The sequence below is a fragment of the Lytechinus variegatus genome, chromosome 14, assembly GCF_018143015.1.
Source record: "Lytechinus variegatus isolate NC3 chromosome 14, Lvar_3.0, whole genome shotgun sequence".
In the NCBI taxonomy this organism is placed as follows: Eukaryota; Metazoa; Echinodermata; class Echinoidea; order Temnopleuroida; family Toxopneustidae; genus Lytechinus; species Lytechinus variegatus.
Window position 1 is genome coordinate 10,588,694 of NC_054753.1, and position 13,619 is coordinate 10,602,312.

The 13,619-nt window shown below is 36.3% G+C and overlaps 1 protein-coding gene across 1 annotated transcript in view; it reads left to right on the top strand.

The window, feature by feature from the left end:
• The window catches only part of LOC121427666, a 107,686-nt gene that overhangs the window by 25,388 nt on the left and 68,679 nt on the right, over positions 1-13,619 (top strand). The window contains exon 2 of the mRNA XM_041624180.1: positions 4,160-4,305. The gene's annotated coding sequence lies outside the window, so the exon portion shown is untranslated. The remainder of the gene's footprint in view (positions 1-4,159; positions 4,306-13,619) is intronic.

Below are 13,619 nucleotides of genomic sequence, written 5' to 3' on the forward strand. Positions count from 1 at the left end.
TTTCGTTGCATTTCAGGTACTTCTTGAATGATTCTTGCAGATTAAAAAAATATATTTCCCCATATTTATATTGGCATTCCCAGAATTGTATATTTATGCTTCAGTTCAAAACATCTTTTCAATCATGTTTCTGGGAAACATTTATTGTTTGATAAACTGCCCTATACATGTTCCTGTTTCTGGGAAACATTTATTGTTTGAAAAACTGCCCTATACATGTACCTGTTGGAATCTTGTTAAAGGTAATAAAAACAATTAGGTAGACAAAAAGTCTGGAAACTCATTCCATGGTAGATATTATCTCCATTTTCTGCTTCCTGTGTGCAAAAATTTGTTGCCTTTTTATGAAATGGTCTACGTCATGTGGTCTAAACCATTTTAATGCTGTTACACTTTCCCAACAGAATCGCCCAAAATTGCTCTTGATTCCTAATCCCAGGACTGAAGCATGAAGGTGGAAATAGTCAATTTCGCAGTCATAATGTAATCAACTTAAAATGTCACACAATGGATTGTTTATGTGGAATCCAAGGTGTGACGTGACTAAAATACCAATACCCTAATTCCTCACAGCATAGTTCATAATCTACTGGGTCAAATGATTGCATTTCAGCTTAAATGGGCCCTAAATTTGTTATACCATTGCATAGTTGAAATTAATGCCATCCATATTTGTTGAGCTGTAACACCGAGTGATGATTTGGGCATAATGACAAATGCAGTGATCAAATTATTGCTTAATTTGTCATGTGTTGTCAATTTAGGGATCATCTCGTCAACTGCAGATTAGGTACATTGTATGAATATGTTTTTTTTTCACCTCTCATTTGAAAATGAATTGATGACTTCAACTTTACATAGTATATGAAAATTGAAAAAAAAATGTTGAAATGCAATTTCCACAAATGATATTGGAATATAGCAAGGACGTGGCTATTTTTTTCCTGAGTCATTACATAATTGTTGAAATCTACCAGTGTTTATTAAAATGTAGGCCTATACAAAAGTCACCAATCCTGGTAGAACATGAATGTTCACTACAGTTTATTTTATTCTAATTTTTACGATAAATAAGGGCAGCTGTCTGTGTTAGAGATTGATCAGAGTTAATCATTAATCACATTTGATATCGATATACTTGTAGATTACATTGCATCGGTCAAAGAGGGACTTCCCCAACAAGTTCCTTCCTTATTAGAATCTAATCATTTATTGGGCTGTTTAAAATTACATAACACACCGATTGAGAGGGTATTTGGTTAAAGAATGAGGCCAACAATTGCTAGGAATATGATCAACCCAATTTAATTTGAGAGATGCATACATGTACTAAGTTACTTGAATCACTTATGGTAAGAATTTCATACTTTTCTAAGCTTTCGATCTTATGCATTGGAGCTTTATCACCTGTTGATGTTATAGGCTACTTGTTATCAAATATTATACATATATGTATCTCTGTACTGGAAATGCATCATAATTGGAAAAAGCTATCAGTTTAATTGAATATATTGCAAGGTCCTGTGTCACTGCCTTTTCGGATAGCTCAAAATATAGAAAATAGTTTTAGATATTGACTGGTCGAAATTAATACATTGAAATGAATGTAACCATAAATTCTAACTACTGAATCCAGGTGAAGTAAGTGGGTACCCGGTATGAGGCGAAATTCCCTGGATGCTCAAGCACCAGATCAGGGTAACCATGCTAAAGCCTAATACTTAGAAACATTGTATATTCATTAGATTGGATAATTAACCTGCACAGTGTCAGTGTCAGTGTTTTCATAATGTTTTCACAGTGTGATCACATTGTTTTCATAATGTGTTCTCAGTGCGTTCCTGTGTTTTCAGTATATTTACAGTGTGTTCACAGTGTTTTCATAATGTGTTCTCAGTGTTTTCAGTGTAATCACAGTGAGTTCACAGTGTTTTCATATTATGTCCTCGGTGTGTTCACAGTGAGTTCACAGTGTTCTCAAAGTTTGTTCTCAGTGTCTACAGAGTTTTCAGTGATTTCATAGCTTGTTCAAGTGTCATGTTTACACTGTGTTCACAGTGTCTTCATAGTGTGTTCACAGTGAGTTCACAGTGTTTTCAATGTTCTCAGTGTTTACAGATTTTTTAGTGATTTCAGTTTGTTCAAGTGTCATGTTTACACTGTGTTCACAGTGTTTTCATAGTGTGTTCACAGTGGGTTCACAGTGTTTTTAAAGTTTGTTCTCATTGTTTTCAGAGTTTTCAGTAATAACAGTTTGTTCAAGTGTCATGTTTACACTGTGTTCACAGTGTTTTCATAGTGTGTTCACAGTGGGTTCACAGTGTTTTCAATGTTCTCAGTGTTTACAGATTTTTCAGTGATTTCATAGTTTGTTCAAGTGTCCTGTTTACACTGTGTTCACATTATTTTCATAGTGTGTTCACAGTGGGTTCACAGTATTTTTAAAGTTTGTTCTCATTGTTTTCAGAGTTTTCAGTAATAACAGTTTGTTCAAGTGTCATGTTTACACTGTGTTCACAGTGTTTTCATAGTGTGTTCACAGTGGGTTCACAGTGTTTTCAAAGTTTGTTCTCAGTGTCTACAGAGTTTTCAGTGATTTCATAGTTTGTTCAAGTGTCATGTTTACACTGTGTTCACAGTGTTTTCATAGTGTGTTCACAGTGGGTTCGCAGTGTTTTTAAAGTTTGTTCTCATTGTTTTCAGAGTTTTCAGTAATAACAGTTTGTTCAAGTGTCATGTTTACACTGTGTTCACAGTGTTTTCATAGTGTGTTCACAGTGGGTTCACAGTGTTTTTAAAGTTTGTTCTCATTGTTTTCAGAGTTTTCAGTAATAACAGTTTGTTCAAGTGTCATGTTTACACTGTGTTCACAGTGTCTTCATAGTGTGTTCACAGTGTATTTGCATAATGAACTGAATGCAGTTATGATTCACACTCTAAACATGTCAGAATTTGATAATGTGAAGATAATTTCTACACTGTGGATGCCACTCTGGTTGTTCGTTCACAGTGTGTTCACATAGTGGATATGTGAAGATGTGATTCAAACTCTTGAATTAACAGTGTGGAGATAATTTCACACCGTGGACACCTCTTCACTGTGAATGTTCGTTCACAACGTGGTCTCATAGACTATTTGTAGATTGGATTCACACTGTGGACACCTCTACACTGAATGCATGTCTGTGGTGTGTTCACATGGTGGATTATATGAAGATGCAATTCACACTGTTAAAATGCCAGAATTTAAAAGTGTTAAGATATAATTTCACACTGTGGACAGTGGACACCTCCACACTGTGAAGATTCACTGGTTTTTCATGCCTTATATTACATGAAAATTTGATTTACATTGTAAAACTGCTAGAAAGTTTGGGATACCCTGTGAGAAACTGTTGGCAGGGTGAAATAAAAATACTGTTTTGTAGTGAAGCATTGTCTTTATGCTCATTAGCAATGTTGTATTAATGCTCAGATTTGAACTTGATGTTGAAGTAGAGGAGGAGGATGGCTAAAAATATGACAGAATTTAAGCCATGATGTCTTAATAAAGCCTGACAAGAGATCCTACTTAACATGCAAATATCAAATGACAAGGTAGCTAGGATTATAATTTTCAAGGTTGAATCATTAAACCTTGATCAGATAGAATCATGCAAGGATGTTTCTTTACCCTAGAAATGTTTTTAAAGATATTTTATTTAAACTACAGTTGCATTCGAGAGATCTTTTGCCAGTCTTAACAATGAAAGGTTGTTCTCCAGAAGTGTGGGTGTTAGAAATTGAATGAATACAATGGAAATCGGATCTTCCTGATCATGATTCGACTACATACACGACTTCTTCTAGTCCAGTTGGGTGTTTCATAAAACTGTCTGTACCAAGCATGAATCAGACTGGGCAGTCCACTGGTGACCACCCTGCCGCCCAACGATGGCTGTCACTGGTGTAAATTTGATTAAATAATTATGAATAATAAATAAAAATAAGGCAGTAAACTAAATAAAAAGAGAATTTGAATAGACACTAAATTTTGTTCGAATGAGTTGAGAGTTTTGTTAAGATTTTCCTTGATGCATTTTTCTGTACCCATTCTTCCTTTCCTGCCACGTACTTTAACAATATACATCATTTCATCTTTTACCATATTTTTTTCCAGTTCTGCATGTTTCATTCATCTTACTGCCTGCATGAAACCACTCCTTTCAATTCCTCACTTCAAGTTGACGATCGGATGATATTTGCCAATATCGAACAGAAGAAAGGTGTCTGACGTCTCTGTTAGTGGAAGCAACGCCAGTGGAGGTAAAGCAATTTGATTTAACAAAATATTGAGTAAAAAATCTAGATTGTATGAATTGTTAACTTCTTTTCAGTCAATATTTACATCGACATATAGAGCCTCGGACAATGTACCTAAACTCTTTCACTATACTGGAGGCCTTTTAAACATTTGTAGGGGGATAGCATGGGGCCCCACTTTATTTTTCCCTGCTGTTATTTTATTTTTTACCTACTAGTACTTAAAAATAGTAATTTCATCACAGTGACATTATTGATCTATTTGATTTGAAGTTGCCAATATATTGTAATTTGTACCTTTCCAACCATAACAGATCTGCTTTTCTGGTGTTGTCTTTTACCAGAATATTAATCTAGTGGATTTTTTTTAGTTGATGAGTTGTTGTTTCCCTTTAAATAGAATGAATTTTTGTAACTAATGACAGCCACACCAAATAGCGCGCCTTTCTATATTCAAATTGCAGGTCAAACAGATTAGTTGGAAATCTATGCTTTTATTCATTAAACAACATTTTAGCACCACACACTATGGCCATAATTGTTATGTACACAGTTCTATTTAGATTTATATATATATATCTCCATTGCAGAAATAAATCTTTCACCTGTTTCTAGCAGGTCTTGTAGGTGGAATTTGACAATTAATTTCAGTTAAGAACCTCAGTTTCTCATCTAAATAATTAATAGACGATTTTCCTTTGAGCATTTTGCAACATGCAAATGGCAATGCTAGCAAACAGATTATTTTCATTTATTACAACTTTATTGTCCAGCCCATGGGCTTTATTTGTATGACTTCCTCCACCGTATTGAGATACTGGTTAAAAAAGTCAATAATAGTCAGAAAATTTTGTTTCAGATCCAATCAGACAATTTTAATTTAACCGAATTATACCTGGTTCGGTTCCTCATTGACCTAACGCCTGTCTTGGCAACGCACCAAATCAGGCTGAAAATTAATTGTGCATTAAATTGTTGATTCATCAAATGCAATGAGGCTTATGGTTCCTTTGACAGTGAAGAATGCAAATGAAGTTTCTGTGATTTTATTTGTTCAAGGTATAACACAAGAAATTGGTTTACAGGACTGCAGAAATTTAAGATAGTTTTACCTCTGATCATGCAAGTTATTCCTCTAGAATTATGGAGACGCCTACAATACACTGTACATGTGATTTTGAATAACTTTATCTGTAAGATAGGTGTTGTTTGATTGATTGGTGGGGATTTTTTACCTGATTGCTAAGAAAGCATGAATGCTTGTAAGCAAGCAACCAGAGGACGGACGGCTTAAAGGTCCTCTCCGAAAGACCTGGTAATGAAGATTAATGCCTTACCAAAGGGCACTAGCGCACCAAGTGGGAATCGAATCCGTGTCAGCCGAATGTGAATCCCCTTTATAAAAGGCCATTATGAAGAAAAAATTTAACATCACTGAAAGAGACAGAGTGCTGCTTACTGGTATAAATTTGATAAATGGGTCATTCCATGCCAATTCACCCAATGAATGTGCAATTTTGCACCCGACCGTCTCAGAATTCGTTGTAATTTGGTATACATAAAATTCACCATGGCCCAAGCACAAAACAAAAAAAAATTAGTCCAATCGGTCCGTCGGTTCTCGCGCTACGGCCCGCCCTTTTCTCCTTGTTTTGACAAAAATGGGCGTGACCTTCAGCTTTCAATGGCCACTGGGTTGTTACGCGTTGACCAATTTTCATGAAAGTGGTACCATTTGATAGGAAATTCAGAGAGGAATCCAAAACATGCATCGAATAATGTATTGGAGCAATTTATAAGGTCATTAACTTTGACATTGAGTTTGACCCCCGGACAAATAATTTTTAAACTTGATTTTTGTGTATGTTAATTATTGGTATGATATTGACAAAATATGTTAAAATCAATGATGATATTTTATTTCTTCACCTTTAAAAACTCTTCCAAAGATACCATGAAATTTCACTCTAGTCCCACACACTGATATTCATGTTAGTAAAGTGTTCACCAGTTACATGATTTCTTCCAATCTTAAGTTACAGCATGCAAACACATGAAAAGAAATTAAGCTTAATCAGTTTACCAATAAAAGATTAAACCTTAATGCTCTTGAATAGGTATCTGTTTAGGCCTTTTATGATTCAGCAATATATATCATATACATATATATACATGTATATATTTTGATCATGAAAGTGAAGACTTTACTACCATGAATATGTATGACATATATTGCCGAACATCAAAATGAATATATATTGATGAACATCAAAATGCCTAAACAGATACCTATTCATGAGCATAAAGGTTTAATCTTTTATTTGTGAACTGATTAAGCTTAATTTCTTTTCATGTGCTTGCATACTGTAACTTAAGATTGGAAGAAATCATGTAACTGGTAAACACTTTACTAACATGAATATCAGTGTGTGGGACTAGAGTGAAATTTCATGGTATCTTTGGAAGCGTTTTTAAAGGTGAAGAAATAAAATATCATCATTGATTTTAACATATTTTGTCAATATCATACCAATAATTAACATACACGAAAATCAAGTTTAAAAATTATTTGTCCGGGGGTCAAACTCAAGGTCAAAGGTAATGACCTTATAAATTGCTCCAATACATTATTCGATGCATGTTTTGGATTCCTCTCTGAATTTCCTATCAAATGGTACCAGTTTCATGAAAATTGGTCAACACGTAACGACGCAGTGGCCATTGAAAGTTGAAGGTCACGCCCATTTTTGTCAAAACAAGGAGAAAAGGGCGGGCCGTAGCGCGAGAACCGACGGACCGATTGGACTAATTTTTTTGTTTTGTGCTTGGGCCATGGTGAATTTTATGTATACCAAATTACAACAAATTCTGAGACGGTCGGGTGCAACCACTGGGTGAATCCAGATGGAATGACCCAAATTTTCACAAAGAAGAAATCAGTGAAAATCGATATGACAGTCAATCTATTTTGTAAAATTTGTTTTTAGAACGATAGTTCAATGTCTCTTTAAATTTATTTTTTAAGCGTTGATTCAATTTCCTTCTCATTCAATGCATCTTGCCGTATTGGTTACTTTGAGGCTTTAATTAATGACTTGGGTTGATAGTGATGGCTTTGTAATCAATTTATTACACAATACTCCCTACTTGTATTCATTATAATTGCAAAACACCAAAATGTATGATTACCCCCTCATTAGCTGGACGTACACACATGTTGTTAGGACTACTCACACTGCAACAAGGATTTCGGCAGTCAGACATCCTCTTAGAAAAAAATGTGCTATATTAAAGTCATATGTGGGCATTGTGGTTCAGTGGTAGAGCATGCACCTCATGAACGGGAGGTCGTGGGTTCGATCCTCAGTCGAGTCATACCAAAGACTTATAAAAATGGGACCTTCTGCCTTCTTGCTAGATGCTCACCATTTACATTGGAGAAGGGTAATAATAATATTATATATGCAAGGCCCATTAGTAGTTTCCTAACTGAAGTGGGTACCCTACTACCCTGGGTAAATAAAATATCATTATTATCTGTTTTCCGCATCTGAACCGTTGTCCATCGAAAACATCTCTCTCTCTCATTCTTCAATGCTTGTATCATTTGACTCCCCCCCCCCTGTTCCCTTGCTTACCTTACCATTCCCCAATACTTTTTCCTACTCTTCCTATATGTATATTGCCTCTTCCCAAAACGCAGGTTTAACAGTGTGATAAAATTATAGTGAGCCAAAAATTCACAAATTATGTTTATAATTATATTTTATATTTCTTATATTTTCTTATTTTTAATTTTGTTTCAGTTTGCTTTTAATAATGAAGAAAATAACAGTTATCATATCCCAGACGATTATGAACAATTTGGGTGTCATATGAGTTAATAAATTGAATGTATCCTGTAAGGGCTTTGTGCTCCAATTGGCTCACCATAGCTTAAACCAAAACTTTAAACTAGGGTTTAATTTAAATCTGAGTTCAGAATACAGGCCATTGATGTTATATTTTTTCATAAGGTGGTTTCAGACCGCCTCGAAGTTCGTCAGTTCCAGGTATTCTCTGATCGGGAAATTTACCCCGATCAGAAAATACCAGGTATTTTGGTAATGTGAAAGCAAACTACGCGTAATATCCCCGAAAGAAAATACCCGCTAAATAGTAGGTACTTGGCGAAATTACGAGAACTTTCGCGGGGATTTTCCAAGGTCGCAGGTATTTTGGTGATGTGAAAGCAAATTACGGGAACTTTTAGCCCAGCGTGTCGTTGGGTGTGGTGCCGTGGGTGGCTGCTGGGCTAGTGAATTTGAATCTCGCGCCTTGCCTGCTTATCATACCATACTGCGCATGCTCGTAACTTCAGGAACTTATCCTGAAGGGGTATGCTTCAGGGCGGTGTGAATGCAGGAATAATTAATGGGTTTTTTCAGCCTAAAAAAGTTCTCGTAATTTAACGGGGATTCTTGTGATCGAGGCGGTTTGAAACCACCTTCTGTCCTTCCTTCTCCTCTTTTCTAGTATTTTTTTATCTCTTTGCCTCTATTCCCTGTGTTTGTCATTTGTCTTGTTTGCCCTTTCAGTCAGTTTGTATATAAATCCTTCCAACATTCTCTTCATATCACTTAAGTATTTTCAATTTTCATTTCCTCTCATTATTATTTGCTTAATTTTCTTTACCTTTTCTTTTCTGTCTTTCCTTTTTATCACCCTCCCTCTTTTCTTCCTTTATTCAATCCCTTTCTCTTTAACTTCTTTCACCTTTCTCTTGCTTAAAATGATCTCTCTATCCATTTTCCTTTTCATCTTTCTTTTTTTTTTATCTCTATTTGCTTACCACTTTCTCCTCTTATTTCCATATTTTTCCCCTCTCCTTTTCCTTCAATATTTTCCACTTCCCTTTCCTTTTCTGGTCACAATCTCGAAAGTGAAAAGAAAGAGATTCCGATAGACTGTTCTATTTTTCCAGAGTGATTCACTCTACCGATCACTATCAGTTTGAAAAGTGTGTGATGCGAAGGAAGCACTTCATTTTCTTCCGCCTTTGATTGTGAACATTTATGCTTTCCCCCCGAACCCTGCTTTCCCATCCATCGTAAGTTCTGAACATGCAACTTTGCTTAAAGAGCTAGTTTCGATCCTCACAGGTTAATAAATACCCTAAGACACATTGATGTAAATTGGATTGTCCTGATAACGTTGGCTCCTATGTAAAATCATGAAACCTCACCGTAACTTCTAATTAACGTTAATACCTATTTTTGTCATATTGTGAAACAAACGCACTCTTACAACCTTACCCTAACACAAGAGCTGATCCACAGAGAGAGAGAAAAACAGAAAGAGAGAGAGAGAGAAAAAAGAGGGAGTGAGGGTTCAGAGGTTCACATGCCCTTTTGATATGCTTGAGCCAAAGCTGTACACAAAACCTTGTGCCCCCCCCCCCCCCCTTCAAGGTAAATGCCAGTTTTAGTAATGATATCAAAATGAGTTCATACAGAATCCAATGAAATGACCACCAAAGTGTCTGTTTGTATGAATAAAGAATATGTGCCGGAGGATTCTGGAAGAAATTGTGTAATTGCTGAGAAATTAGCAAATAAGCACAGGATTTGGGTCAAGTGTCGGGCACGACATTCAAAGCAATAATAATACACTGTCCCACATGTGCTTATCTGTGTTGGAGATCTTCAGTGTGAAAATTTTTCAGCGTAGATTTCAAGATTTCACAAAGTTCAGTTTATGTAACTGTACCAGATCTAGATCCTCGATGATATACTGACAATTAAGCCTGGTTTCACAGACTTTCTCTTGAAATCAGTTTTTACTGCAACTACTGGCATTTCTCTTTAAGAATGTGATGATAAAAAACAGTATTTTTATGAGTGAAGAACCTTTTTCCCTGCTTTTTCATTTTATGAACCTTTGACTTCTGATATTTTTGCAAGGTTTTCTGGAAGAAGTGTGAGGCCTGCTCATGGATACCACCAATACAATAGGCGATGCTCCACCAGCCCGAATTTGCTCAAGATTTTTAAGCTGCTATTTTCATTGGGGAGGGGCTACTTCACAGAGTATTGAAAATACAGTGGGAATCGATTTTTGGAAAAATTGGTAATAGAGCCTGGATATTGTTGTTCCTTATTTTTTTCATTCACAAAATGGCTGCCATGCCAGGGTCATATCAATGCTAAATTAAATAAACCAAATTAAACTGATCCACTACGCATTACTTTGAGGGCTTGATCTAATATCAAGATTGACATCGGAAAAGCCCTGCCCCGAATCTGCAGAAACCATGCTGGCGAGGGCGCTAATTATAGACGGTCTGCCTCGGACATGATTGAGTTGCATCATGGGAAAAGGGAAACCCCCAGGGTGTGTAGAGGTCCCTAATGGGAGGGGTCAGAAACCTTATAAAACTTGAGTCCTGTTCACACTGTAGAAAATTAAACAGAAGTTACACAGTAAAAAAAATATCACGCTGTTTAAACCCGTCACTCTAACAACAAGTTGTTTGAACTTTCTTGAAATTGTTTAAACATTTTCAACATCTTGTTAAAAAAATTAAACAACTTGTTTCAAATTTTGAACAATTGATGTTAGAGTGACAGGCTTAAACAACCTTCTTGAAATTTTAAACAACATTTTTACAGGGTAATGAATGAAAATATAGTGCTACAATACACTCTTTCACAATTTGATGCTTGCTGTACTGTGTTTCCTAAATGTGTGTTCCATACCAGGTTGGCCCGTTGCAGAAAAAGTTGCAATCAATCGCAACTCTAAAAATCAAGCGCAACTTGATTTTCAACCAATCAACAGCGCGCATTTGGGACTTGCGATTGATATTTTGACATGCGTTTAAACGCAACTCTTTCTGCAACGGGCCCCTGATTGGCATACTGTAATTGTAATATTACAAAGTTTACAAATTATTGCCATGAATATTCACATTGCAAAGAAAAGGAAAAAAATTAATCTAGTATTATTATTAGTTTCTGATTGGCAACATATAATTAGACATATTCCCGAAGGCTGCAATTTTTCAGGAATTATTCTAATTAGGAATTAATTGATTTCTCATATATTCTTTGATTATTTAGTTATTACACAAAAGAAAATACTACCCCCCTAAGTGGTGTAGCCCTCTGCCAAAATAGGAATATCCTGTTAACCCTTTTAATCCATGGATGACTTGTCTCCCTCAAACACAGACATAATTTTATATTTTGACATTTCCAGCATTATGCTTGTGTGATTTTTCTCTGTTTATTCGAATCCACTTTTTGTTGTGGTGGACTTGCCCTTTAAAGGGTGGAAGCAGTCACCAGCAGATTTTTTAAATTATTGTCCGGATATTCAGTTGCTATGGACAGCAGTTTACTGATCAATCGGATAAACAAATTCCAATCCTCTTTTTCTCGAATTCGGCTTGGAATCCAATGGTTTTCCGTCTTCAGAAATGGATTGTTAAGTCTTAGTGTCTTATAAATGAGAATCAAATTATTCATGTTAGGCCCATGTATTCTCTGGGGCATGTCAAGGAAAATTTTTGATGTGGGCAAGAATCGAAATGGCCACCCCTTCCTGCTTCTGGTCCTGGTGATTTCTTTGGTTGGTCACTAAATTAAAGTATTTTAAAAATATTTTTCAATTTGTTTAATTTCTATTTTTACATTGCCTCCCTCAAAGTGGCCCTCAGAGGAGCCCTTCAATGGATAGTGCCCCCCCCCCCCCCGGAATATATGCTGCACTGTTTGTTTTGATTAATGTTTCACTGTCCTATTGTAGAGTTTCCTTTCAAAAGATTTTTTTTCTGTAAAATGTTTTAGTTTTTTTGTTCTTTTCTAAAAGTGGCCCTCATATTGGCCATTTCGTTTGTGTGCCCCCCCCCCCATACCCCTCAATATTCCATCCTTATGTTTTGATGTTCCAATGTACTTTTGTAGTGTCCTTTCAAAAGCTTTCATGACCATCAAACTATCAGATGAGATTTCTTGAAAATGTCAGCCGATCTCTAGGGGCTGGATTAAGTGATGGAGAGGAGGCGATTGATTGTCGAACCCAATGAAAGTAGATCAGAGGAAGAAATTATCTGTTTTTTATTTTCTCTGAATTCTACTGTTTGTATGGAGTACATTCAGTGATTCATGTATAAATGACACACTTGTTTGTTGATTAATAATCCATTAACCAAGGGAATGTGTTCATGCTCTTGCCAGTTGCCATGATCTTTTTTTTTACCTCATACATCCATTTTATATTCTCCAGCTATTCCATCATTAGGTATTTCCATAAAATATGTAGGCTCACGTTCAATCAAGGATAGACCGAGGGGGGAGGGAATTTATTCTATACAAATTTGTAAACATGTAAATACAATTTCAAGCATTTTGCATAAGGAAGTATCAAACTTGCCAAGTTAACTTGGAAAGCCACTTACATGTACACCATACAGGGGCCGCGGAACGGTTTTCAAAGTGGGGGGGCTGAACCAAAAGTGGGGGGGCTGACCATGCTAAAAATCACAATCGTATGGTCATTTTTGCGTTTTTGTACACGGTTTTGGAAAAAAGTGGGGGGGCTGAAGCCCCCCCCCCCGGTTCCGCGGACCCTGCCATAAAAACTACAGTGTTAAAACACATCACCAAGGAGATGTTAAAAATACATCATGATATTTGAATAAATAACTGAATAGTGTCAGTGTGTTGAACTAAAACCAGGAACTTAACACCGATGTAAAGTGCAGATGTATGGTGGCCCTGAAGGGACATCGCAAATAGACCAAATCACGAGTATTCACGACGAAATTGGCGACGTCGCCAATTTCATTGCCAATTTGAATATTGAAGATGAAATTCGCGACATCGTGAATTTCGTCGCGAATTATTCACGTCGAAATTCATGATGTCGTGAATTGCGTCCCCAATTTCGTTGTGAATGTTGTGAATTTGTTTTGCTTGCCTGGGCGGTATGCGGGTTGAAACCAATTCGCCTGCTGCTAATTCCTCCACTCACAACAGGGTCTACATTCATTTAGTATAATGCAATTCTGTCCATTAATTTTTTCGCCTAACAGCCATGGTCCAATAACCATTTGGTCCAGTCATCACTTTGTCTTATCACCAGTTCGTCTATGACCATTTCGTCTTATAACTAGTTTGTCTAATGTCATCGTGAATTTCGTCGTGAATAATTGGCGACGAAATTCACGATGTCGTGAATTTCGTTGTCAATATTCAAATTGGCGACGTCGTGAATTTCGTCGTGAATATTCGCGAATTGGTCTATACGCGATGTCCCTTCAGGGCCCCCATACA